The 24,479-nt window shown below is 44.9% G+C and overlaps 1 protein-coding gene across 2 annotated transcripts in view; it reads right to left on the bottom strand.

The window, feature by feature from the left end:
* Positions 1-22,062, bottom strand: part of WIPF1 (WAS/WASL interacting protein family member 1) — a 137,744-nt gene extending 115,682 nt beyond the window's left edge. For both annotated transcript variants that reach the window (XM_053597646.1, XM_053597645.1), the window contains exon 1: positions 20,467-22,062. The gene's annotated coding sequence lies outside the window, so the exon portion shown is untranslated. The remainder of the gene's footprint in view (positions 1-20,466) is intronic.
* Between the last annotated feature and the right edge of the window lie 2,417 nt (positions 22,063-24,479).

Raw genomic sequence — 24,479 nt, forward strand, 5'->3', positions numbered from 1 at the left:
CCTGCAAGGCAGCCTGGCTTTGCAGGATGCTGGCGGATGCTGACGCAGCACCTCAGAGGCAGGATGTGCCCCCACATTGTCATTCTAATCAAGGACAGTCAGGGAGACCACAGACATGGGAATCAGAAACCTATACATGTGAGTCTTCGCTCCACCTCTAATTTCTTGCTTGATTCTAGAGGGGACCAGGGTCACATTGGAAAAACAAAGAGAACTCCCTTTGCCCTCTCACCAACAACAATGTCCCATGGACTTGAGAAAGACCCATGGAAAGACACCATGGCTGAAAACTCTCTCAGGTCGGCTTGGGCTTTAGAATGTAGTTGGTTTCGTTTTATCTTCTGCTCTCCTCAGCTTTGTACTTTGTTCTTCCTTTGGCTTGAAAAGATGACCAAATAAACTGCCAGCAGAGGAATCACCACCCTGCTGAAAGTGCTGTGGGGCCTGACAAGAGGGAAGGCCCAAGGCATTTCCCACAGTGTACAAAGTAGGGGAAGTTCTGGGGACTGGTCGACGTCTGTGCACGGGCTGTGAAGAATTCCCCTCGAGTTTCTTCTCTTGCTTGACAGTTTCAATTCCCCCCAAATGCTGTACCTGTGGGAGGGATCGTGCAAGACCCAGAGCTGAAATCACCTCTCTGCCTGGGTCATATTGAGGCCATCTAGCTCAGAGGTGGCAACTCTGGACTCCCAGGCCTGGGTTTCTGTCTTTATATGAGAAGAAGCTGACCTCTCCACGCTTGCCTGTGAGAATCTCGGGAAGGGCTCTGCAAGTGTCTGTGGTGATCTGAGTCCAGAAGACCCATCCTGGCAGGGTTGCTGGGTGATGTGGCACTGGGTGGGGAGGCCTCCCAGGGCCGCCTCAGCCTCTTCTGCAGGGGCGTGAAGCTCTCCATCCCAGCAGCCTTGCCAGAGCCCCGGAGCTCTCTACCTCTCTAACCCCTTAGGCCCATGTGGCCACATGTCGGTTGAGGCCAAGCTGCCTGATGATTGATCTTGGCAGCAGGTTTTGAGATACATTTTTCTTTATGGAAAGGAAGTGGCCATTTCCCTCTTCTTTTTTTTTGTGGTTTTTGGCCGGGGCTAGGTTTGAACCTGCCACCTCCGGCATATGGGACCGGCACCCTACTCCTTGAGCCACAGGCGCTGCCCCATTTCTCTCTTCTTCCTGCCCCTCCCCCTACAGCTGGACTATGCAGTCAGCCAGTTTGATTCCTTCGCTTGCACAACAACTACTTGCGCCAGAGGGTATCTACCTTCCTACCTAAGACTGTCTGGAAGGCAGATGCTGGGCGGTGCAAACTCCACAGCTGCCATTTGAATCCCTCGCTGCGCTGTGTTCTGTAGCTGAAAGAGGTTTCACCTGTGTCTTTCACCTCTCCAAGGCACTGTTAACCTTGGCCTGCCCAGCAATGAAGCAGCTCATTCTATGTTTTGCCTATATATGTACCCTGTTTCCCCGAAAATAAGACAGTGTCTTATTTTAAGGTGTGCTCCCAAAGATGCGCTAGGTCTTATTTTCAGGGGACGTCTTATCTTTCCTGTAAGTAGGTCTTATTTTCGGAAGATGTCTTATTTTCGGGGAAACAGGGTATTTACAGACAAGGTCTCATTTTTTCACCCAGGCTGTAGTGCAGTGGCACAGGCATAGCCCACAGCAACTTCAAACCCCTGGGCTTGAGGGATCCTTCTGTGTCAGCCTCCTGAGTAGGTAGGACTATAGACACATGCCACCACGTCTGGCTAATTTTTTAAAAATGTTTCTGTAGGGCCTGTGGCTCAGTGAATAGGGTGCCAGCCCCATATACTGAGGGTGGTGGGTTCGAACCCGGCCCCAGACAAACTGCAACGAAAAATAGCTGGGAGTTGTGGTGGGTACCTGTAGTCTCAGCTACTCAGGAGGCTAAGAGCTCTCCTAAGAGCTGGAGGTTGCTGTGCACTGTGACATCACAGCACTCTACCAAGGGCAACAAAGTGAGAATCTGTCTCTAAATAAATAAATAAAATAAAATAAAAAACGTTTTTGTAGAGACAGGATCTCACTATGTTGCCCAGGCTAGTTTCAAACTCCTGGTCTCAAATGATCCTCCTACCTCAGCCTCCGAAAATGCTGAGATTTGTAGGAGAGAGCCACAATGCCTAGCATTGCCTGTAATTTAGTCAGAAAATCATTTATAAAATATTTTATGCAATCTCAGGCAGGAGGAAGAGAACGGGACAGGAGCTCACGAGGCTGGTGGTCTTGTCTCAACTCTGCTGCCAACTGGTCATCAGCCTCAGGCAAGCAGGTCACCTTGACTCTGTTCACCTACGAAGTGGGAGTTTGGGCAAAATGATCTTCCTGGCTCTAACATTCTGGGGTGTTACACTTCTTTAGTAAAAAAAAAAAAAAAAGGATCTGCGTTTTTCAGTTGAGTATTCTATTCCTCCCCCCAGCAGCATTGAACATGTTATGCATTTATTCTTGAGAACATAATGTGACACCATTTGTGACACTCTAGGACAGTGGTTCTCAACCTTCCTAATGCCGTGACCCTTTAATACAGTTCCTCATGTTGTGGTGACCCCCAACCATAAAATTATTTTCATTGCAACGAACATGAGGAACTGTATTAAAGGGTTGTGGCATTAGGAAGGTTGAGAACCATTATTTCATAGCAACGAAAATAATTTTATGGTTGGGGGTGACCACAGCATGAGGAATTGTATTAAAGGGTCACAGCATTAAGAAGGTTGAGAACCACTGCTCTAGGAAGATTTTCTTCCTCCTTAAAGACTGCTGAAGTAATGGAAGGTATTTAGCAGGCATGTCTGTGATGGGTATTAGGTGTTAAGGTGGATGATTCAGAGCAAAGTCAATGATGGGCCCACAACCTTGTACAAAGAGCTGATGGATCAGCAGTAGGTCTTCATTGCTTCTGGCTGCCCTTCTCATAGCGGTTGGTGGTCCTAACCCAGAAGCATGCAGGAAACAGGGGAAGAGAAAGCCCAGAGCACTGCCCCAATGACCCATGCCAGTGGTCAGCTGGCTATTTGAAGAAAGCTGGGGCCACATAGGTCCTTTAAAACTGGACATCCTTTAAAAAAAGAAACGAACATCCTTTACTGGAGAGGTGGAAGGATCTCCTGGTTCAGAGTGGGCTAAAGCCACCCCACCTGGACTGAATCTCAGCCCTGCCAAGTTAGCTGTATGAAATTGGGAAGGTGACTAACCTCCAATCCCTCACCTGTAAATGGAAAAAAATAAGGCCCGCCTTATATAGCCATCAGGTGGGTTCAATGAGTTAATTTAGAACATTTAAAACATTATCTGAGAACATAGTAAGGTACGTTATCATTATCATTATTTCTCCAAAAATGATTACTGGAAATCTAAGCAGGAGCAAGTCAGAAACCCCTAACTTCCATGACTTGGGCAAAGTACTGTTGGGTGGTGCCCAGGCAAACAGGAAATTAGAAACAACCCCCAGATGTAGACACTTTATGTTATCAGTGCATTTCTAAGAAATAGGTAAAACTTAGCTAAATTAATTTCATAATCTCACTGACCTCCATCACAACTGAAGAAGTGCTCTATTTCTAGGTCTGTTTAGTTGTTGTCAATAGTGTCTAACATTTCAGTGTCCCACAGCGCTTAGGCAGGGGTCCTCCAACTTTTTAAACAGGGGGCCAGTTCAGTGTCTCTCAGACCATTGGAGGGCCAGACTATAGTTTAAAAAAAAAAACTATGAACAAATTCCTATGCACACTGCACATATCTTATTTTGAAGTAAAAACAAAAACAAACAAAAAAAAAAACGGGAACAAATACAATCACACCACCTCATGTGGCCTGTGGGCCATAGTGTGAGGACCCCTGCTTAGTCAAACAGTTAATAGCTGTTAAAACAAAACTGAGACACTACCTCCTCTAGAAGAAGGCATGATTTTATTCAGCTGGCATTTATTCAACACCCTGGGGATACAGAGGATAAAAGTTGCATTTCTCTGCTAACAAGTAGTTCACTATCTAATGGGGAGAGAGATACTCGACACACCATAAAAGAAATTAACTATTAAGCAACCCAAACACCTATCCACCCATGAATGGATTAACAAACTGTGGTATACGTATACCATGGAATACTATTCAGCCATAAGACTAGATGGAGACTTTAGATATTTTATGTTTACTTGGATGCAGTTGAAACACATTCTACTTAGTAAAGTATCTCAAGAATGGAAAAAAATCCAGTGTACTCAATATAAGATGAAAACAATACTGGGTGGCCATAAAGTTCATGTGCAACTTAAAATGGTGCACAATTTAAAACTGCACACGAACTTTATGGCCACCCTGTATATAAACAAATATATGCCCATACAAATGATAAAACACAAATATAGTCTAGCAAGGGGGAGGGGAGAAGGAGGAGAGGAAGGGAGGTGATTGACGGGAGGAGGGAGGGCAATTGGTGGGCTTTCGCCTAATGTACACAATGTGAGGGTGTTCAGCATGCCCCCGGGTGAAGGACGCAACTACAACTTGCACTTTACCTTAGAATTGAAAACACTGTAACCTAAAAATGTGTACCCTCATATTAATTTGAAATAAAAAGGATATTATTTATAATAAATGAAAACATGGGGAAAAAAGAAATTAACTGTTAAGCTGGGAAGCAGTGGGGGTGGGAAAGAGTCGGACAGAAGGAGGCACCTTGTGAACAAAGATGGAAGAGATGGCACAGAGTTTCCAAGGGGCGGGGGACAGAGTAAGGACCAGAGTAAGGACTACTGCCAGACTTAAGGACAAGATGGGCCTCCTCCTATCTATGTTTCCTAGTGAGGTTTTCCTAAAGGAGGACCAGGGCCTCGTCAACCTTACCAAGCTCCTAGAACCTCCAGGGCCAGCAAACTCATTAGCATAGGGCTTCATCCCCCTGCAGAGGAAGAATAGGGCCCCTCGCTATTTACTCCGCGCCTCAGCCTCCACCTCTGTGCACTGCAGGAGCCCCTCCCTGCAGCTCAGAACCTTACCAGATCTTCTTCTTTTCTTTTTTTCACTGCTGGCCTCTGCATTTTCCCTATCACCAGGAATTCTACCCTGCTCTCCTGCACATCTGAGTTAGAACTTACAAAGCCCTAGTTAGAACTTACACAGCTCTACAAATGGTGACTGGGGTCCCTAGGGCGCCAGTCCTAAGGTTCAGCTTCTCAGGTAGACAAGTGCATCTAACCTCTCCGCAAGGCAGAAAGGCCATGGAAGCACCATTCACCAGGATCTGTCCGTGCACAACAGCAGGCCCTGTAATGTTAGCACCAATCTGGAGAAGTAAGAACAGTGCATAGTTCCTGCTGGCTGGCTGCCATCTCACATGGTCCGCTGCAGAGCCAAGACAGCAATGTGTTGTTCCCTACACCAGGAGTAAAAATCATAAACAGGACACTCAACCAGCAATGGTCACAGCCACAAACCAACAATCAGGTCAAAACTCTCAGCAACAGTGTCCCACATGGGTATTTTCATCCATTCCCAGGAATCACAGCCATCTTAGTGAACCTCCTGCAAAGCACTCACTTATAGTCACCGGCACGCAATGTTTTGCATGAGACGGTACAAAATGTGAATTAGTGAGCAACGATCTCTACCCTCTAAGAAGCTGCAAAAGCTGACACATTTAAGACGTCAGCAATATCGGCCACACAGAGTGGCTCGCAACTGTAATCCCAGCACTTTGGGAGGCCAGGAATTCAAGACCAGCCTAAACACCAGAGTGAGACCTCATCTCTACAAAAAAATAGAAAAATTAGGTATGCATGGTGGTGTATGCACACAGTCCCAGCCCCTCAGGAGGGTGAGGTAAGAGGACTGCTTGACCCCGAGAGGTTAAGGTTACTGTGAGCTATGATGAAACCACTGTACTCCAGCCTGGGTGACAGACTAAGATCCTGTCTCAAAAACAAAACAAAACAAAAACACTACAGCAATGTATTGACTTTTCCAATGAAGTTTGGAATTGGTGCTTCCTGGTTATATCTGAAGCACTCCTTAAAAGGAATAATCCAATAATGTATGTATCTGTATGTATCACATACGTGGCTGTATGGTTAGGACAGATGGTTTCAAGGTCGTGTGCTTAAATGCACTAATATGGAAGAAGGGTGTGTACATACAGTCAGGCGGTGTGATTTTTATTGGATATAAATAAAACAAACACTGCCAGACATACCTGGACAGCATCTGGCTCAAGTCCCATTTCCACAAATATTATTACCCCCTCCCCCCAAAAAAAGTGTAACAGAAAGAGTTCAGTGTTACAGTTAATTTTCTTTTTTCGGCAAGCACACAATGAGATTCAAGTATTAATGAAGAACTTGTGAGTCTGCTACAACATAATCTGATCTTTATATATTATACATATACTATTTTAGCCAAATGAGAAATGTAATGGACACACATTTCTCTCCATTATTTATTAAATATGTAGTCAAAACAGGCAAAGTAAGATTTTAGACTTCTCAGATCTCTGACTGACAAGTTAAAGTGTCACTGCATTGTTTAGCTGGCTCCTTATTTGGAGAGGTTAGCAGGCTGTCCCATCCGAGGTATCACAGACATCCTAGATCTAGCCTCTATCTCCTCCCTATTCATGCAGATTCAGCTACTCTACCTGTGCACAGAGCCCTATTGTTGCCAAGACAACCTGCCTACCAAGCAACAAAACTGGGATTAGAACACAACTGGCTAACTCCTCCTCTACTGCCCTTTTCACGTTACCACTCTGCCTTTTGCAGAGAATGCCATGCAAAAGAAATCAAGTAAATGAGCTAGTGCATGTCAGGTCTTAACCTGAAAGTGACTTAACTTGCAAGAGTCTACACTATCTCTCAAGATCGATGGATACCCCAAACCAGGGACAGAGTGAGTGTGCAGAAGGGGACATATGCCTCAGGCATCAGCAAATGGGGGCCTCAAGACAATTCAAGTTTTTATTTTTTTTTTTTAGAGACAGAGTCTCACTTTGTCACCCTTGGTAGAGTGCTGTGGCGTCATAGCTCACAGCAACCTCCAGCTCTTGGGCTTAGGTGATTCTCTTGCCTCAGCCTCCTAAGTAGCTGGGACTCAAGTTTTTAGAAATTCCAGTGTCCAAACTATGGCATGTAGCAAGAAAAAGCATGCTAACAGCCCCCTACCGAGGTTAGCATCACATCAGAGCCTGCCAAGCACTTGGAATCCAGTCCCTGCTTCTGGCTAGTTGGGGCAGACAGATTTCTGGCCTTGAAAGTGATGTGTGTGTGTGTGTGTGTGTGTGTGTGTGTGTGTGTGTGTGTGTGTGTGTGTGTGTTTGTTTGAGACAGAGTCTCACTATGTCACCCTCTGTAGAGTGCAATGGTGTCACAGCTCACAGCAACCTCAAACTCTTGTGCTTAAGTGATTCTTTTGCCTCAGCCTGCCAAGTAGCTGGGACTACAGGCACCTGCCACAATGCCTGGCTATTTTTCAGTTCTAGTTCTCATTGTTGTTTGGCAGGCCCGGGCTGGATTCAAATCCGCCAGCTCAGGTGTATGTGGCTGATGCCCTAGCGGCTGAGCCACAGGTGCCGAGCTGAAGTGAGCTATACTTTTAAGTGTTTGAGAGATCAGAGTCCCTCAAGCCTGGGCCACACATTCCTGTCTGCATTCATCAGATCTCTCATTTTACTGTACTGAAGTGTTCATTGACAATGACTGCTGAGGCCCACCTGCACAGGTTACCATTCTGTGACCCCACTCGGCTCCCATGGACCCGCGGAGTTCAGCCCAAGGACACAGCACTCTGAGGAACTCCTCTGGCCACGCTGTATCAGGACTTCAGCCTCAGTCTCATCTGGGAGCCTCGGTCTTCTCCCCGTTTAGCAGGGCTCATGTCCATGTGAGTGCCTAGTCATGGTGTTTTCCCAGCATGAAGCCCTGGGCTTGTTTCAATCCTGGCAGTCTAGCAAAAAGTAAGGACTTATTTTTCAGGGGCCACTGATACCGACAATTGAGCCTCATTCAGGGTGCCCAGCCCTGAGAGGATACAAATGATATGTTCTTTTTAAAATAGGACTTCCTTTTGTGAATCTTTCTTGCCTTTAAAACACTAACATCAAAAAAGAGTAACATTTTATTATGGCAGATAGCAAGGACTCAAAGAGTTTCTTAACTTTCACTTCCAACTTCTGCTGCACAAACACAATCTTTTCGCCATCTGTGTCAGGTTAGTTACAAAGCACTATTATTATTCTGGGCTACACAGTGTTGGCCCAACCTACCCAAATCCAAGAAATTTTGCTGATTGATTTAGTTATTCTGTTCATATAAATGAATCCAGTTGTGCAGCTGTTTCTGATTAACCAATGTACTGCTGAAGTTATATACAAATAATTTCATAATGAACTCACCAACTACGAGGACACGAGAAGAATCTGGTCTCACCACCCCAAAAAACAAGCTGGGCAGGGGCTTTCAATAACAGTCCAGGTTTAAATTTCTATCTGCTATGATTCACTTTTTCCACTTTATGTAATTCAGCATAATTTATAACTAATACTTTCAAAGGACCTTTGTCTTCAGACTTTTAGTTTCAAGATGGAAACCCAGTTAGCTTTGCAGGCTTAAGACTCCTTTAAAATTTCCCAACTTTGTACTTCGCAAGTTCTGTTTTTCCCATTAAAACATTTATATTTCCTGAGACAATTCCTTAAATAATACACTTTTAGAAGAGGAAAACTGGGATTGAAAGGTCTACATTTACTTTATTATAAATAGAAATTAAGTGTTTTGTTTAATTTCAATACAAAACAATTAAGCTCTGTGAATTTAGCCACAGTTTTTCTAGAAGACAAATCACATGCACATCAGAAAATTAAGGAAAACAGAGGGCTTGAAAAATTCAAATGAATGAAAGGTTTTTAAAAGGCAGAGACAGGGGCAAGAGTTCCCTAAAGAAATCATTTGAAACAAACCAGGAGAAAGAGATTAAAAAGTTTATACTCCTAAAATGAATTATGCTGGCAAAGATATGGGGAAACAGATACTTTCAAATAGTGTCAGCGAGACTGTGAATTACTACAACTTTTGGAAAGTAATACCACTTTGGGGATTCTGACAGACAGAAATAAAAGCTTCTGTATATTGGCATGTCCAAACACACACACCTACACACACACCTACACACACACACACAGAGGGATATTCCAAGAACCAGGGTGGTAGAAGAAAACTTAATATGAACAGTTAAATAAATCATGGACTATTAAGCAGCCCTGGCATAAATGAGTTTTTTAATCTGGAGAGAACGTCTATGATGCTTTATTTTTTGATGTATTTCAAAAATGTAACCTAATGTGTATAGTATGATTCTGTTTTTAATAAAAATGCTATATATATTTATAGATAGTGATGTAAACAAGGAGAAACTTGAGGAAATGAAAATAATGATCACCTCAAGAGGATAAAATTTGAGGAAGATAGGAGAAAAATTGTTAACTTATCTTTATATACGTCTGTCTTTTCTGTCACCCTTAATGGAAATTCATAATGCCTTTTAATCTAAACAAATTAAAAAGCATAACATAATTTTTAAAAGGGGATTAAGTCATATTTTCAGCAAAAATAAAGAGACAAAGAGTATGAATTACAAGTGATGAGGGGGTGGCGCCTGTGGCTCAGTGAGTAGGGCGCTGGCCCCACATACCAAGGGTGGCGGGTTCAAACCCAGCCCCGGCTGAACTGCAACCAAAAAATAGCCGGGCGTTGTGGCGGGCGCCTGTAGTCCCAGCTGCTCGGGAGGCTGAGGCAGGAGAATCACTGAAACCCAAGAGCTAGAGGTTGCTGTGAGTCCTGTGACATCATGGCACTCTACCGAAGGCGGTAAAATGAGACTCTGTCTCTACAAAAAAAAAAAAAAAAACAAAACAAAACAAGTGATGAGGGCTTGGCCTACTGGTTAACAAAAACCTTTTCCAAAGTCCAAGACACAACTTGATTTTGTTTGGTTGGTTTCTCTGTGTAGGAAGAGAAAGGGGTGGAGGGAGGCTGGAAAGGGAGAGGTAGAGCAGAGACGTTACCTCTTTTCTTTTGGGGGTTTTGTTCTTATTAATTGACACATAATAACAGTACATATTTATGGGGCATAATGTAATATTTCTTTTTTTCTAGGTCTTATTTATTTATTTATTTTTCATATGAACTGCATTTATTTAATTTATCTGAACATACATACTATTTGAGTTTATTTTAGTCATCATTGCTGTAATATTTTTTTTGAACATTTATAATATTTATTAAGCAACTATATGGTCTCTGTACAGAAATATTTCAAGTTTGAAGATACATGGGGCATTTTTTTTCCTTTTTTCTGAGATAGAGTCTCGCTCTGTTGCCCAGGTTTGAGTGGCATCAGCCTACCTTACAACAGCCTGAAACTGCTGTGTTTAAGTGATCTTCCTGCCTTAGCCTCCTGAGTATCTGGGACAATAGGCACCTGTCACAATTCCCAGCTAATTTTTCTATACTTTTTAGTAGAGACAGAGTCTTGCTCTTGTTCAGGATGGTCTGGAATTCCTAAGCTCAAGAGATCCACCCACCTTGGCCTCTCAGAGTTCTAGGTTTACAGGTGTGAGCAACCACACCTGACCATAATATGATATTTCAATATCTGTATCCATTAACCAACCTTTGGCTATCACTCCCCACCCCGCCCTTCTCAACCTCTAGTAACCATTATTCTTACTCTCTACTTCCATGACATCAACATTTTTAGTTTCCACATATGAGTGAGAACGTGTGGTATTTACCTTTCTGTGCTTGGTTTCTTTCACTTAACACAATGTCCTCCAAGTTCATACACGTCACTGCAAATGACAGACTTACAGTCTTTTTATGGCTAAATAGTATTCCACTCAGCATATGTCACATTTTCTTTATCCATTCATCTGTTGATAGGTACTTAGGTTGTTTCTGTATCTAGACTATTTACAGCATGTTTTACTATAGCAAAGTAGAGATCATGTATATATGAATTCTGCACAGAGAAGAATTTTATGGTTAAAATAATGCCATAATTCCACCCTCACCGTTGTCTAACAAAATGAGATGCTTGTCTCTTCCACGTCTCCCATTTCCTCACCAAAAAGAGATGGTTAAAAAAAGGAGAAATTGACCAGGTTCGGCAGCTCACACCTCTAATCCTAGCAGTCTGGGGCATCAAGGGAAGACAATCACTTGAGGTCATGAGTTCAAGACCAGCCTGAGCAAAGTGAGATCCCATCTCTCCTAAAAGTAGATAAATTATCCAGGTACAGCAATAGATAACCAGCTACTGAGGAGGCTGTGGTGGGATTACTTAGCCCAGGAGTTTGAGGTTGCTGTGAACTAGACTGAAGCCATGGCACTTTAGCCCAGGAGACACAGAGCAAAACTCTGTCTGGGAAAATGAAGGAAGCATTATGTCTAAATAATGAGGTTCTAGCTCTGAAATCTTATAAAATATTACTCAAAGCCCTAATTTTAACAATAGTTTAAAGCAGGGGTCCTCAAACTGCGACCCACGGGCCACATGAGGTGGTGTGATTGTATTTGTTCCTGCTTTGCTTTTTTACTTCAAAACAAGATATGTGCAGTGTGCATAGGAATGTGTTCATAGTTGTTTTTTTTTTTAAATGATAGCCCTGCCCTCCAACGGTCTAAGGGACAGTGAATTGGCCCCCTGTTTAAAAAGTTTAAGGACGCCTGGTTTAAAGCAATAGTTTAATTTTTAGATTTTTCTCAAACAAAATGTGAGCCTTAAAAAAAAAAAACAAAGGCTCAGCGCCCGTTTCACTGGTAGGTTTGAACCTGGCTTGGGCCAGCTAAACAACAATGACAACTGCAACAAATAAATAGCTGGGCATTGTGGTAGATGCCTATAGTCCCCGCTATTTGGGAGGCTGAGGCAAGAGAATCACTTAAGCCCAAGAGTTTGAGATTGCTGTGAGCTGCAACACCAGGCACTCTAACAAGGGTGACATAGTGAGACTCTGTCTCAAAAAAACAAAAAAAAAAAAGAAAAGGTATATCTGGTTGCAATGGCTCGCATCTGTACTCCTGGAGGCTAAACCAGGAAGATCACTTGAGGACAGGAGCTCAAAACCAATCTGAGCAACATAGCAAGATCGTCTCTACAAAAAAAAAAAAAAAAGGAAAGGCTCAGCGCCTGTGGCTCAAGTGGCTAAGGTGCCAGCCACATACACCTGAGCTGGCAGGTTTGAATCCAGCCCGGATCTGCCAAACAACAATGTCGGCTGCAACCAAAATATAGCTGGGCATTGTGGTGGGCGCCTGTAGTCCCAGCTACTTGGGAGGCGGAGGCAGGAGAATCACTTGAGTCCAGGAGTTGGAGGTTGCTGTGAGCTGTGATGCCACGGCACTGTACCCAGGGCAACAGCTTGAGGCTCTGTCTCAAAAAAAAAAAAGGAAAAAAATTAGCTGGATGTGGGGGCATGACCTATAGTCCCAGCTACTTAGGAGGCTGAGGTGGTTCCAGCCTGGGCAACAGAGTGAGACCCTCTTTCTTTCTTTTTTTTTTTTTGTGTGGTTTTTGGCCAGGGCTGGGTTTGAACCCGCCACCTCTGGCATATGAGACCGGTGCCCTACTCACTGAGCCACAGGCGCTGCCCTTTTTTTTTTTTTTAATTTTTTTTTTTTTTGAGACCCTCTTTCTATAAAAAACAAAAATAAACAGCAAAGAGACGTTAGCAGTGGTAAAGCTAGGGAAAAGAACAGTGTGAAATTTTACTCACAAAACCTGAGATTACTTAAACTGAAACTCTGGGTTCATTCTTAAACCATGGATGACAATCAAACTCTGACTCTAATAGATAAGAATAAGCCCTGCTTAAACTAAACTGCTTTACTACATTTTAAAAAGGTTTTTTGAGTGTGTGAGACATAACTGCAAAAGGGACTCTACCTAACAAAATCAGTTTTTTGACTTGGTTGTTTGTACCCTCACATTAACCTCAAATAAATTTACTTTAAAAAAAACAAAAAATAAAAAGGTTTTAAAAGGCCTTCAACCACTTTGAGTTTTTCCTAGGCCCTCAAAACTCTAATCACAAGTTTCTGTACCATCTGAAAACCTGTCTTAGTGGCCCTCAGCCTTCAGGGCCTCCTGATACCTGGGAAAGAAAACTGGCTCGGCCTTTTGTCTGCTCCTCCCTGACCTCTCCTCTGTCCCCATCACTGTGGTCCTTCGTGGAAGCCCCACATTGGCATTCCCAGTGGTGCACACACATATGTGCTATTTAATTTAATAGGCCTGGTTAAGGGAAGTCCATTTTTATTCTCATATATCTCAGGGCCGATCTGTCTCCAGTATTTAATTCTCCATCCTCATAACACAAGACTATTGTGGTTAAGACACTGATCTCACTGTTTACATTCTTAGAAAATAAATAGCTAGAGTACATGTTTGCTCAAGATCTTCTTCAAAGTCTGAAGGGCTCTACTTTCAAAACCTATTCTGCAGCAAGGATGGGGAGGAGGAGTGTCAGGGTTTCCTGAACCTGAGGTGACAGCACACTCAATAGTTCAACACTGCATGCTCCAAGAGACGCTCAGATTTCTCTCTTGGGCCCTTCCAGGCCTTAATTCTTCAGTCAGTATACACAATCTCTCGCATACATCTATAAAAGCTGCTTGTTTCAGATATGGGCTGGGGTGACACACAAGAGGCTGCAAAACAAGAAATTCAACCAACTGCCTATGTCCTCTGCATACCTAAGTGATCATAGGTATTTGTCAGTGAATTTGTTGGTTGCTTGGGCATCATTAGCAAGAGTTACAGGTGAGCTGATGGTCACGGAACCGGCAGTGTAAATGCTGATGCGGGTGACTGTGCACAATCAACAGTGGACCTGTTCAATACATCCTGCAGCAGAACACTACGCAGCTGTTAAAAACAACATGGCAGCAGTATGTCCAAGAAATGCTAAAAAGTAAAGCAAGCAAAATGCAAACAGGACCCATGTAACACACTCTCAAACATAAGAGTAGGTTCGGTGCCCGTAGCTCAGTGAGTAGGGCGCTGGCCACATAGACCAAGGCTGGTGGGTTTGAGCCTGGTCCAGGCCTGCTAAACAACAATGACAACTGCACCAAAATAGTCGGACATTGTGGCGGGTGCCTGTAGTCCACCAAGAGTGGACTTGCCAAGAGTTTGAGGTTGCTATGAGCTGTGACACCATGGCACGCTTCCGAGGGTGACATACTGACACTCTGTCTCAAAAAACAAACAAACAAAAAAAGTATGAGTAGATGGGGTGGGTGGAGGAGAGAGAACAGGAGAAATGTAATCAAACTGTGTTTAGCTGTTACAAATGAGAAAAGGTGTATACTAAATGTAAACATACATAGACGTATATTTAAAGGAAGCATGTATTGCCTACGTAAGAAAAATTTAACATATATAAGAACAAGGCTTTACTTTAAATTGTAATTGCTAACACTGGCCCAGAAAACTACTTGGCTCTGAATTTTTCATTTTATTGACCATTTCCTTCTTGCTGCAAACACCCCTTGTCTGAGGGAACTGTTTTTTCCCCTAATACAAAGGAGTCTGCGTGGTCTGGGGGAAGCTGGCATCCTTCAGTTATGCTCAGACTATGCATCTCTTCTCAGCCAGAGTAAAGGGTACAAAACCCATGGGCAGAAGAGTCCCTATTGTCATTTATGTGGAAGTGAACCAGATACAGGTATTAGACTGGGAAATACCACATCTTAGTTTCTACAATAATAATTCCCATTCCCCCCCACCAAGAACACAAAATCTTATTCCTTTATTACTAGAAGCATTGTTATTTTTCAATTTGGAAGATATAAAAAACTATAGGCCAGGTGAGTGGCTCACACCTGTAATCCTAGCACTCTGGAAGGCCAAGGCAGGTGCATTGCTTGAGCTCAAGACCAACCCAAGCAAGAATGAGACCTTGTCTCTACTAAAAATAGAAAAAAAATAGCAGGCATTGTGATGGGCACCTATAGTCTCAGCTACTCAGGAGGCTCTGGGCGTGAGCCTCCTGAGTAGCTGAGGAGGATGGCTCAAACCCAGAAACTTAAGGTTGCTGTGAGCTAGGCTGATGCTAAGGCATTCTAGCCCTGGTGACAGAGTGAGACTGTCTTCAAAAGAAAATTAAAAAAAGGAAGGAAGGAAAAGAGGGAGAGAGGGAGGGAAGGGAAGAAGAATAGAAGGTAAGAAGAAAGGAAAGAGAGATTTTTAAAAGCTTAGGCCAGATCATAGCAAGCTTTGAAGAATTTCATTCATTTAAATTAACATAATTGAGAGATAAAAGGAAATTAAAAGAAGAAATTCAGTTATACTGGAAAATGGCTTATTAGAAGAGAGAAGACATATTCATAGTAAGCAATGCAAAATGTTAATAGCAACATAGTTTTATGATGTGAACTATTTTTATCAAAGCTAACAAAAATTGTAGGTAATTGTATCTCCTGTGAATTTTAGCTACATTCTTCTTTTTTCTGAGACAGTCTCACTGTATCACCCTGGCTACCATGCAGAGGTATCATCATAGCTCACTGCAACCTCAAACTCCTCAAACTCAGACAATCCTCCAGCTTTAGCTTCCCAAGCAGCTGAGACCACAGGCATGCACACCACCACACCTAGCTTGTTTCTCTATTTTTAGTAGAGACCAGGACTTGCTCTTGCTCAGGCTAGTCTCGAACTCTTGAGCTCCAGACAGCCTCCTGCCTTGGCTTCTCAATGTCCTAGGATTATAGGCATGAGACACCTCACCCAGCCTACATTCTTCTTTGCATGTTAGCAAAGTCTATTATTTTTGACATCTTAACAAGTATTTGTAATCATTCTACAGGCTCTGCAATGCTGAGCATATTTCCCAGTACTCAAAGTTCCCTGAGCCTTGGCCACAAGAAGCAGTGGTACCCCCAGTGGTACACCCTACACCAGTGACCAAAGCAGCTTGGCCTGGGGCAGGTGGTCTATTCCAGAGACTACCTCCACAGCGATGAGGGGCACCATGTGACTGCCACAACAGATGAACCTGCTATTTCCTGGTATCAAAGGGCCAGGAAAGTAATACAGCTTTGCTTCTCCCTTTATCTGTCCTCATAACCTCAGCACACATTTTACTGGATAAATAGATACTGCAGACTAGTAGACCCTCAGTACTAAGATTCTTCTCAGTGAGATTTCTTTTTCAGAGCTGTTAAGAGAATAGAAGACATGATTGATGTGAAACACTCAATAAACAACAGACAGCCAAGGGATTATTACATATTAATTTATAGAGGCCAGGCGTGGTGGTTCACACTGTAATCCTAGCACTTTGGGAGGCTGAGGTGGAAGGATCACTTGAAGCCAGGAGTTTGACACTACCCTGGCACTACAGCAAGGCACTATGTGCCTATAGTGCCAGTTACTTGGGAGGCCAAGGCAGGAGGATCACTTGAGCACAGGAATCTGAGGTTACTGAGAGCTATGATGATGCCACTGCACTCTAGTCCAGGAAAAGAATGGGATCCTATCTCAAGAAAAAAAATTATATAAAAATCAGTTCATTGGAAGGCCAGGGTAGGAGGATCACTTGAGGCCAAGAGTTTGAGTTTGCAGTGACCCATGATGAGGCCACCGCACTCCAGCCCCAGAGACAGAAAAAGACCATGTCTAAAAAAAAAAAAAAGGCAGTTCCTATGTTTAGGCTCTTTTGAACTTACACATGGAGAGAGGAATAATAACAGCATTTTGTGCAGGCTAACATTGCTAATGCTAATAATAACCTACAGATACCAGGAAGCAGCGCAGTCCTAGACATCCTGCGAAGGGAGCCACACATCTGACTTCACCTGCCCCTACAACAACCCTTTAACGCAGGGATTGTTACTCTCATTTTACAGGTAAAAAAGCAATGAACTTGTAAGAGACAGTGTTGACCCTGGAAGCAAGACCTGTCTTACTTCCTGGCCATGCTTCTAACTTTCTTAACCAGTGGGAGGCTGCACTCGGCCAGCTGGTCAGTATTGGTTATCACCTGGGGGGCTTTCAAAAAAGATTCCTGGGCTTCCCTTTAGACTTACAGAATCAAGCCTTTACAGCGGTTCTCAACCTGTGGGTCACGACCCCTTTTTAACAATGAAAATACATTTTGGCATTAGGAAGGTTGAGAACCACTGCTTTATAAGCTTCTAGTCATACCCATGGCTAAGGACCAGCATCCTTCAATATTGAAGCATGTTAAGCAAAATAGCACTAAACCAAACAAAAGTACTCTGGGGGGCGTGGCACCTGTGGTTGAGTGGGTAGGGCACTGGCCCCATATACCGAGGGTGGTGGGTTCAAACCCAGCCCCGGCCAAACTGCAACAAAAAAATAGCTAGGCATTGTGGCGGGCCCCTGTAGTCCCAGCTACTCGAGAGGCTGAGGCAAGAGAATCGCCTAAGCCCAGAAGTTGGAGGTTGCTGTGAGCTGTGTGGTGTCACGGCACTCTACCAAGGGCAATAAAGTGAGACTCTGTCTCCACACACAAAAAAAAAATATATACTCTGGGGGCTTTGCTGAGAGACATAGTAAAACATAGTTAAATTATTTTGACCTGACCATGATACCTACAGCATGAGGCATAAGTGACAAATGTTAGGGCTGGGCAATACGATGGGGCGGAGTGAGGAAGTACTCATTTGTCACAGGAGATGAAACCTGAACTGTCCCTCAGTTGGAGCAGTGACCATAAAACACAATACGAATGTACCTGTTAATCCTCCTATGTCTGGGCTTACAGTATGCACTTAATAAATATTTGTTAAATGGACAAATGAAAAACTGTCTTCCTCCAGTTAGAAGAAATTTCCCTCTCTGCTAAACTCCCTGAATTTGCTCTGTACCTTTCCCACCTTATTTATAACATTCTGCCTTGCATTCCTGGTGTTTGAAACCATATCTCCTCCCTACCAGGAGGTAAGCGCTCTGGGGCTTTGGGCTCTGTCTTTCTGGGCTCTGTCTCCCTTTTTACCCATAGCACAGAGCCTCACTAGGTCCTCCAGCAGGGACCTGGCGTGCTCTATGGCTTGGTTTCAACTGAATCAATACGTGGGTCCTGGCTAGTCACAAGGCATAAATAAGCCTATCAACCCTTCAAGAACCAGGGCATAACTGTGGATTGCTAGGAAACAGCAGCAGAGAGAGCTCTGTGTGGAAATCATCAGGAACTCTGTGGACCACATCGAAAGGAAGGCTTCAGGAAGACCACGGCTCTAGAAAGCAGAATTCCAAATACAAGATGCTTAAAACTGAAGGGTTAAAGCAACAAATAAAAGGCACTTTTGTTTCATTTTATTCTCCTGGTATATGTTGGAAACCACATATGTTTCTAAAATTACAACCATACTTAGGAACACCTTGTAATACGGAAGACAGTGACTCAGACCCAGTAATGAATACTGACCACAAAAAAGGGCTCATGCCTAGCTAGAGCTCCCAGGGCAAACCACTCTCTCTTCTCCACTGCTTTTCTCTTCATTACCACTTTTCTGTCTTGGTGCTACACAGCCCAGGCTATCTGGGTGACCGTGTCATGATGCTTTTGCTGCTTCACACCCTTTTATCTCACTTGAGTCTCACACCCTGTAATGGACAAAGAGCAAAGGTTATCAACCCCATCTCTGGAAAGAGGTATGTGCATCTCAGGTTGCATGTTACCTCTAAGGGCTCCAGAAAGTGGCTGAACACACAGTAGACACTTCATTTGTAAAAAGAACAAATGAGGGGAGGCATGAATGAGAAGGAGCTGGAAATAGCCTCCTCTCTAAATGTCCCAGAATGTGATCTTATCTTGCTTAACCTCTTAGCTCTAGTCACACAACCTAAAAAAAGGTCATGTGTTTTCAGGGGCCAAAATTATGGCAGGAGTTGGATAGGTTTTCAGGAGGAAGATGATGCTATTTAACTGTTTTAATGACATCTGCAGTCTAGTCTGCCCACTTGCATTCAACAGGTAACCAGTCCTCCCAGGTAGCTGGGGATGTGGAGAATGTAACAGCCCCAGGTCCCTGGGAAACTGAACCTTGTGAGGACGGGCAGGCAAACACACAGGGACAGGAGGGGGCAGCACTGACAGCACGGTACGAGGGATTAAGACGCAGAGTGCTGAGACACAGGAGCTTATCTAGGTTTTCTCAGCTCAAGAAGTTAAAAGTTAATTTACAAACTGAAATAGAAAATGTCTTGGAGTTATTCTGTCCATTACAGAAATAGACGTTTTTGAGTTTGAAAAAAAAATCTACCAACAACTCAAAATGAAGCTACACTATTGTTTTGAAATTGCTTCGGGAAAGTGGGAAAAGAAAACCCACCCTGGGTAGAGTCGGTTCACTGGCTCTGCAGCCGCCGCCGCCTGCAGTCTGAGGATGGGAGGGCGGGAGGCGGGTGTCCAGTGACGATCTAGGGGCCCAAATGCTACATGCTTTCCAAAAAAGGGACCAAGTCCACTAAGTCACTGCTGACACCTTGATGAGGCTTCCCAGGGAGCTCAGATAACCCCAGGTATCCCGGGAAGGGCTATTCCACTCAATATTCCAGAAGATTGAGCCAGGCTCGGTTCCTGACATAGACACACCCTTTGTTAATCTCACAGAGCTCAAAAGTCTATCCTGCCACCAGTTAAGGGCTTGGATCTCTCCTACTGGGTCAGCTGGTTTCCCTCACAGTCGCAACGCTCTTCAACAGTTTTCTTTAAAAGAAAAGTACGCCAACAGAAGAAAGTAGAGGCAGCGAGACTGAAGCGCAGCTATCGGGGAGATGGAAAAAGCTCCCCACCTCCCCCCGCCCGAGGAAAGCACTGGCGGCGGCTGGAAGTATCCCCACGGTTAACGCAGCCATCTAACCAGCGCGTCTCCGCGGACCGGCGAGCCAGCAGAGATCTGGAAGCACCGGGAAGGGGGATAGTTTGGGAAGCCAGTTGCGGGAGGGGCACGGTTCCCACAGCGAGGCACGCGAGGAGGTGCCGGGGCGGAGAGCTGGTCCCTGGGGTGCCCAAAAGTCCCCTCCGCCCGCGCGGAAGGTGCAGATGCGGCCCCAGGGCACTGCCGTGAAGCTCCAGCTCCCGCGACCGCGGCGAGAGCGGGGCCGGAGCTACCCAGGGCGGCCGGAGTGGCGGCGCCCTACGGAGCGCCCAGCCTGGAACGCCGGAGCCCGGGCCGTCGCGGCCCTTCCCCCCGGGCCACCGGCCGGGCAGGACCCGCGGCTGCGGGGCCGGGAATCGCGCCCCACCCAGCCGCGCGCCCGCGCCACGGCTCCCCGGGGAGGTGGCCTCGACGTCCCCGGCTGCCCCGCCCGCGTCCCGCGTGCCAAGCGGTGCTCTTGAGCCCCGCCGTCGAGCGCAGTCCCTCCCGTGGTCCCGGAGACCCCGGAACCCGATCGCGCCCGAGGCGGCGGCGGAAACGTGTCTCTTACCGCGCAACGGCTCCGGGAGGCTCCACGGCCCCGCGGCGCGCTGGGCATTTTTTCTGGGAAACTTCTCCCTGGGTCCGAAGTGCTGAGCCGGGCAGCCAGGAAAAGCGCTCAGAGCCGGGAGGCTGCAACCATCCGGGAACTTAGCCGAGAGTAAACCCTCCCCCTCGGCTCCCCGGCCCCCCCGCCCTGCGGCCCGGCCACATGTGGACGCGCCGCGAGGCCGCCGCCGGCCCTTCGCCCGCCCTCCCTGCGCCGCGCCCTCCCCGCCGGTCGCGGGCTCCGTGCCCACAACCCCGGGCCTGCGGCGGAGATGGGATGGGACAGAGGCCGGAGTTCACGTTCTCCTCGGTCCCTTCCCTGCTCGGTAAGGGGACAAGGCCAGGGGGCCCAGGACAAGCGTTTGCAGAGGATCGGAAAGTGGAAAGGGTGCCGAACCGGAGGCTTTCCCCCCCAAGCCTTGCGTTCTCTCCAGCTTCTCGCGGTTGCTGGGGTCACCCTCTCCCTCACCCGGAGTGACCGCCTTTTCCCATCCATTCCTTCAGAGTCCAGCTCTGAGCTATCTTAAATTCAAATTTATTTTTTAAATGGATTTAAAATTGGAGCGGAACCCACAGAGGCCCAAGGTCCACACGCATCTGATTCCTCATCCACCGTGTGGGACAACGTGCTGCTCTTCCTGTGGAAAGATGCCAGTTCTCCTTCGCCAATCAGCTGGGATTCTGGGGTGGTTTTGCTGCTAGTAGGGATGGATTTATCATCAGCCACCACATCCTTAAACACAGGAGGCTCAACAGTAAACATCTGGAGGAAACTGCGGCTCTGCTCCATTGCCAGAGCTAACTCTTGCTGTTTGGGGATAATCTGACCAGCTCTGAGAACCTTCACTTCTATGCCCCAAAGAAAAGTAAACACTCACCAAGACAACGCCAAGGCGACATAGATATTAGAAAATGTGCCTTGAGGGTGGGGGGACAGCTATATTGTTAAAATATAAAGGCTGTGTATCCCTTTGAATAAACAGAAAAGGTGAGAGTAGACGCACTTCAGGATGGGTGTACTAGGCTGAGGAGGCCCTGGCTCCAGCCTTTGCCTGCTCTTGAACTTTCCCCTATGCCCTTTTGTATCTTGACATGCTTTGAACAGATAAAATAACCCTTCTGAGAAAGCCATTCAGTACCATGGGCAAATTCTTCCCATTGGCAAATTTTTTTCCCTCAATGTACTCATCTTTGTAAGGCCTATTATACATTTGCCTTTCTTTTAAACTATTTCTATGGTTATGTGCACATGTATGTTCTATATAAAATGAAGACAAGTGATTTCATATATAAATACATTATTTCAGATTTGGAAACATATAAATAGGACTTACCACAGTATAGCAAAGAAGTTAGGCCCAGGAGCTACCTTATTTCCTTACTGGTTCTCTAAGCCTCAACTTTTATACCAGTAAAATAGGAATAACAACATTTGCTACTTTATAGGATTGTTGTAAGGATTAAATGGGATGATCTCTCTAAAGATGAGCACGGTAATGGCACACAAGTGGAATAGGAATCTTTAATTCCCACAATGTTCAGCAGAACTCCCAGTTTAAATATTTGTTGAGATAAGGACTCTCTTGTATTGATTTCTGTTAGGCATCTTTGGGAATTTTACCATTAATATATACAAAAGAAAATCAGGAAGGTAGAATATACTTCATTTCATCATTGGAAGTCCAAAATAAATGATGTTCTAAACTGTACACTGTTTTAATCACTCATAAGGCCAGTGATCAGTTTTCTAGAATACTCCCTGGTTCTCTTCCTTCAAACCCCAAAGCTTCTCTCAATAAGGTCAAAACCTGAACAGAATTTTATCAGTGCTAATTTTCTGGTTTCAGTAAGTTGCCTAAGGTTAGGTAAATGTGAACATTTGGGGAAACTGGGTGAAACATACATGGAAACATTTTTACTATTTTTGCAACTTAATTGTAATTATAAAATTATTTAAGATGAAAAGTTTAAAAAATTAAACATAAACCATATCAAAGCCTAAAACTCTACAGCAAATACCTTGTTCCCTTGAGTGATGCCAAATTGTAGATTAAAATGAAGATAATGAAGTTAGTAGCAGGCAAAGGTATTATACTAAACCTTAGTGGTCATGTATGCTTTGATATGAATGAGTTAATTTTAAAAAATGGCTTCTTGAATGCTGCTAGAAGACAAAGCTAGGCCAGAAATGTTAAAATGATCTTGGGAAAGAGGGAGAGGAGAGGAAGATAGGATGTTCAGAGTGGCAAGACTAAAATAAATAAAGAAATACACAGCTATCATTTGGGGATGCATCCTGATCTCTAAAACTAGCTCAAAGGCTTGGTGTCTGTAGCTCAGCAGCTAGGGCGCCAGCCACATACACCTGAGCCGGTGGGTTCGAATCCAGCCCAGGCCTGCCAAACAATAATGTCAACTACAACCAAAAAATAGCTGGGTGTTGTGGTGGGCACCTGCAGTCCCAGCTACTTGGGAGGCTGAGGCAAGAGAATTGCTTAAGCCCAAGAGTTTGAGGTTGCTGTGAGCTGTGACACCGTGACACTCTACCCAAGGCAACAGCTTGAGATTCTGTCCCAGGGATAGCACCTGTAGCTCAAAGGAGTAGGGCACTGGCCCCATATGCCGGAGGTGGCGGGTTCAAACCCAGCCTTGGCTAAAAACTGCAAAAAAAAAAAAAAAAAGAGAGAGAGAGAGAGAGACTCTGTCTCAAAAAAATAAAATGAAATAAAATAAAACTAGCTCGAAGTTGCCTTAGAACTTCCCCTCTTCTACTAATTACTTGTATTGTTTGTTCCCCAGTAGACAGCAACCCCAACTTTGGGGCAGGTGAAGGGCCTGGCCTGCCCAATTCACCACAGTCCTTCTAGAACCTGCACTTTTTTTTTTTTTTTCAGTTTTTGGCCGGGGCTAGGTTTGGGGCCGGTGTCCTACTCCTTTGAGTCACAGGCGCCACCCAAACCTGCACATTCTTAGTGCACTTTATCACTTGATGAATAAATGCAAAGGACTCGTTTAGACCCATTTACATATAGTACCTCATGCAATTCTCACAGCAACTTTGTGAAATAGATATTTGTCCCCACTTTACAGATGAGTGAACTGTGACTCAGAAAGCTTAGGTAACCTGCCCAACATCACTCAACTTGTGACCTTCAGAATCACACTTGCTCTAACCACTGTGTGCACTGTCTCTTGTATTCCTTCTGTGTCTCTTGCACCTTTGAGCTTCTGCTGGTGTGAATGACCTGAACCGACCAGCACCCATATTCCTTGGTACCACATACCAAAAGAAGAAAATGGCATATTTGAAAAGAACTGTTGGGGTTCAGGGAGCTCTGGTTAAAGGCCCTGTGTTAGCATGGGTTCTCTCTTCTGAATCTCTGCATGGAGGAATTGAACACCACCTAGGAGAAAAGCACTAGGGGAGGCCAGAGGTGCTGCAGAGGAAGGAGGCTGCAGGCTTCCTGGCACCTAATGGGTCCTCCACATATATAGAAAAGACACATCCAGAAAGAACCTGAGAGCTGAATATTTTATTTATTTATTTATTTATTTATTTAGTGACTCTGTCACCTTGGGTAGAGTGCTGTGGCATCATAGCTCACAGCAATCTCAGACTCCCGGGCTCAAGCATAGCTTGCCTTAGCCTCCCAAGTAGCTGGAGCTACAGACACTCGCCACTTCACCCAGCTAGTTTTTCTATTTTTAGTAAAGATGGGGTCAGGCTCTTGCTCAAGCTAGTTTTTTTTTTGTTTGTTTGTTTTTGTAGAGACAGAGTCTCACTGTACCGCCCTCGGGTAGAGTGCCGTGGCGTCACACGGCTCACAGCAACCTCTGGCTCTGGGGCTTACGCGATTCTCTTGCCTCAGCCTCTCGAGTAGCTGGGACTACAGGCACCTGCCACAACGCCCGGCTATTTTTTTTGTTGCAGTTTGGCCGGGGCTGGGCTTGAACCCGCCACCCTCGGTATATGGG

The sequence above is a fragment of the Nycticebus coucang genome, chromosome 7, assembly GCF_027406575.1.
Source record: "Nycticebus coucang isolate mNycCou1 chromosome 7, mNycCou1.pri, whole genome shotgun sequence".
NCBI classification, from domain to species: Eukaryota; Metazoa; Chordata; class Mammalia; order Primates; family Lorisidae; genus Nycticebus; species Nycticebus coucang.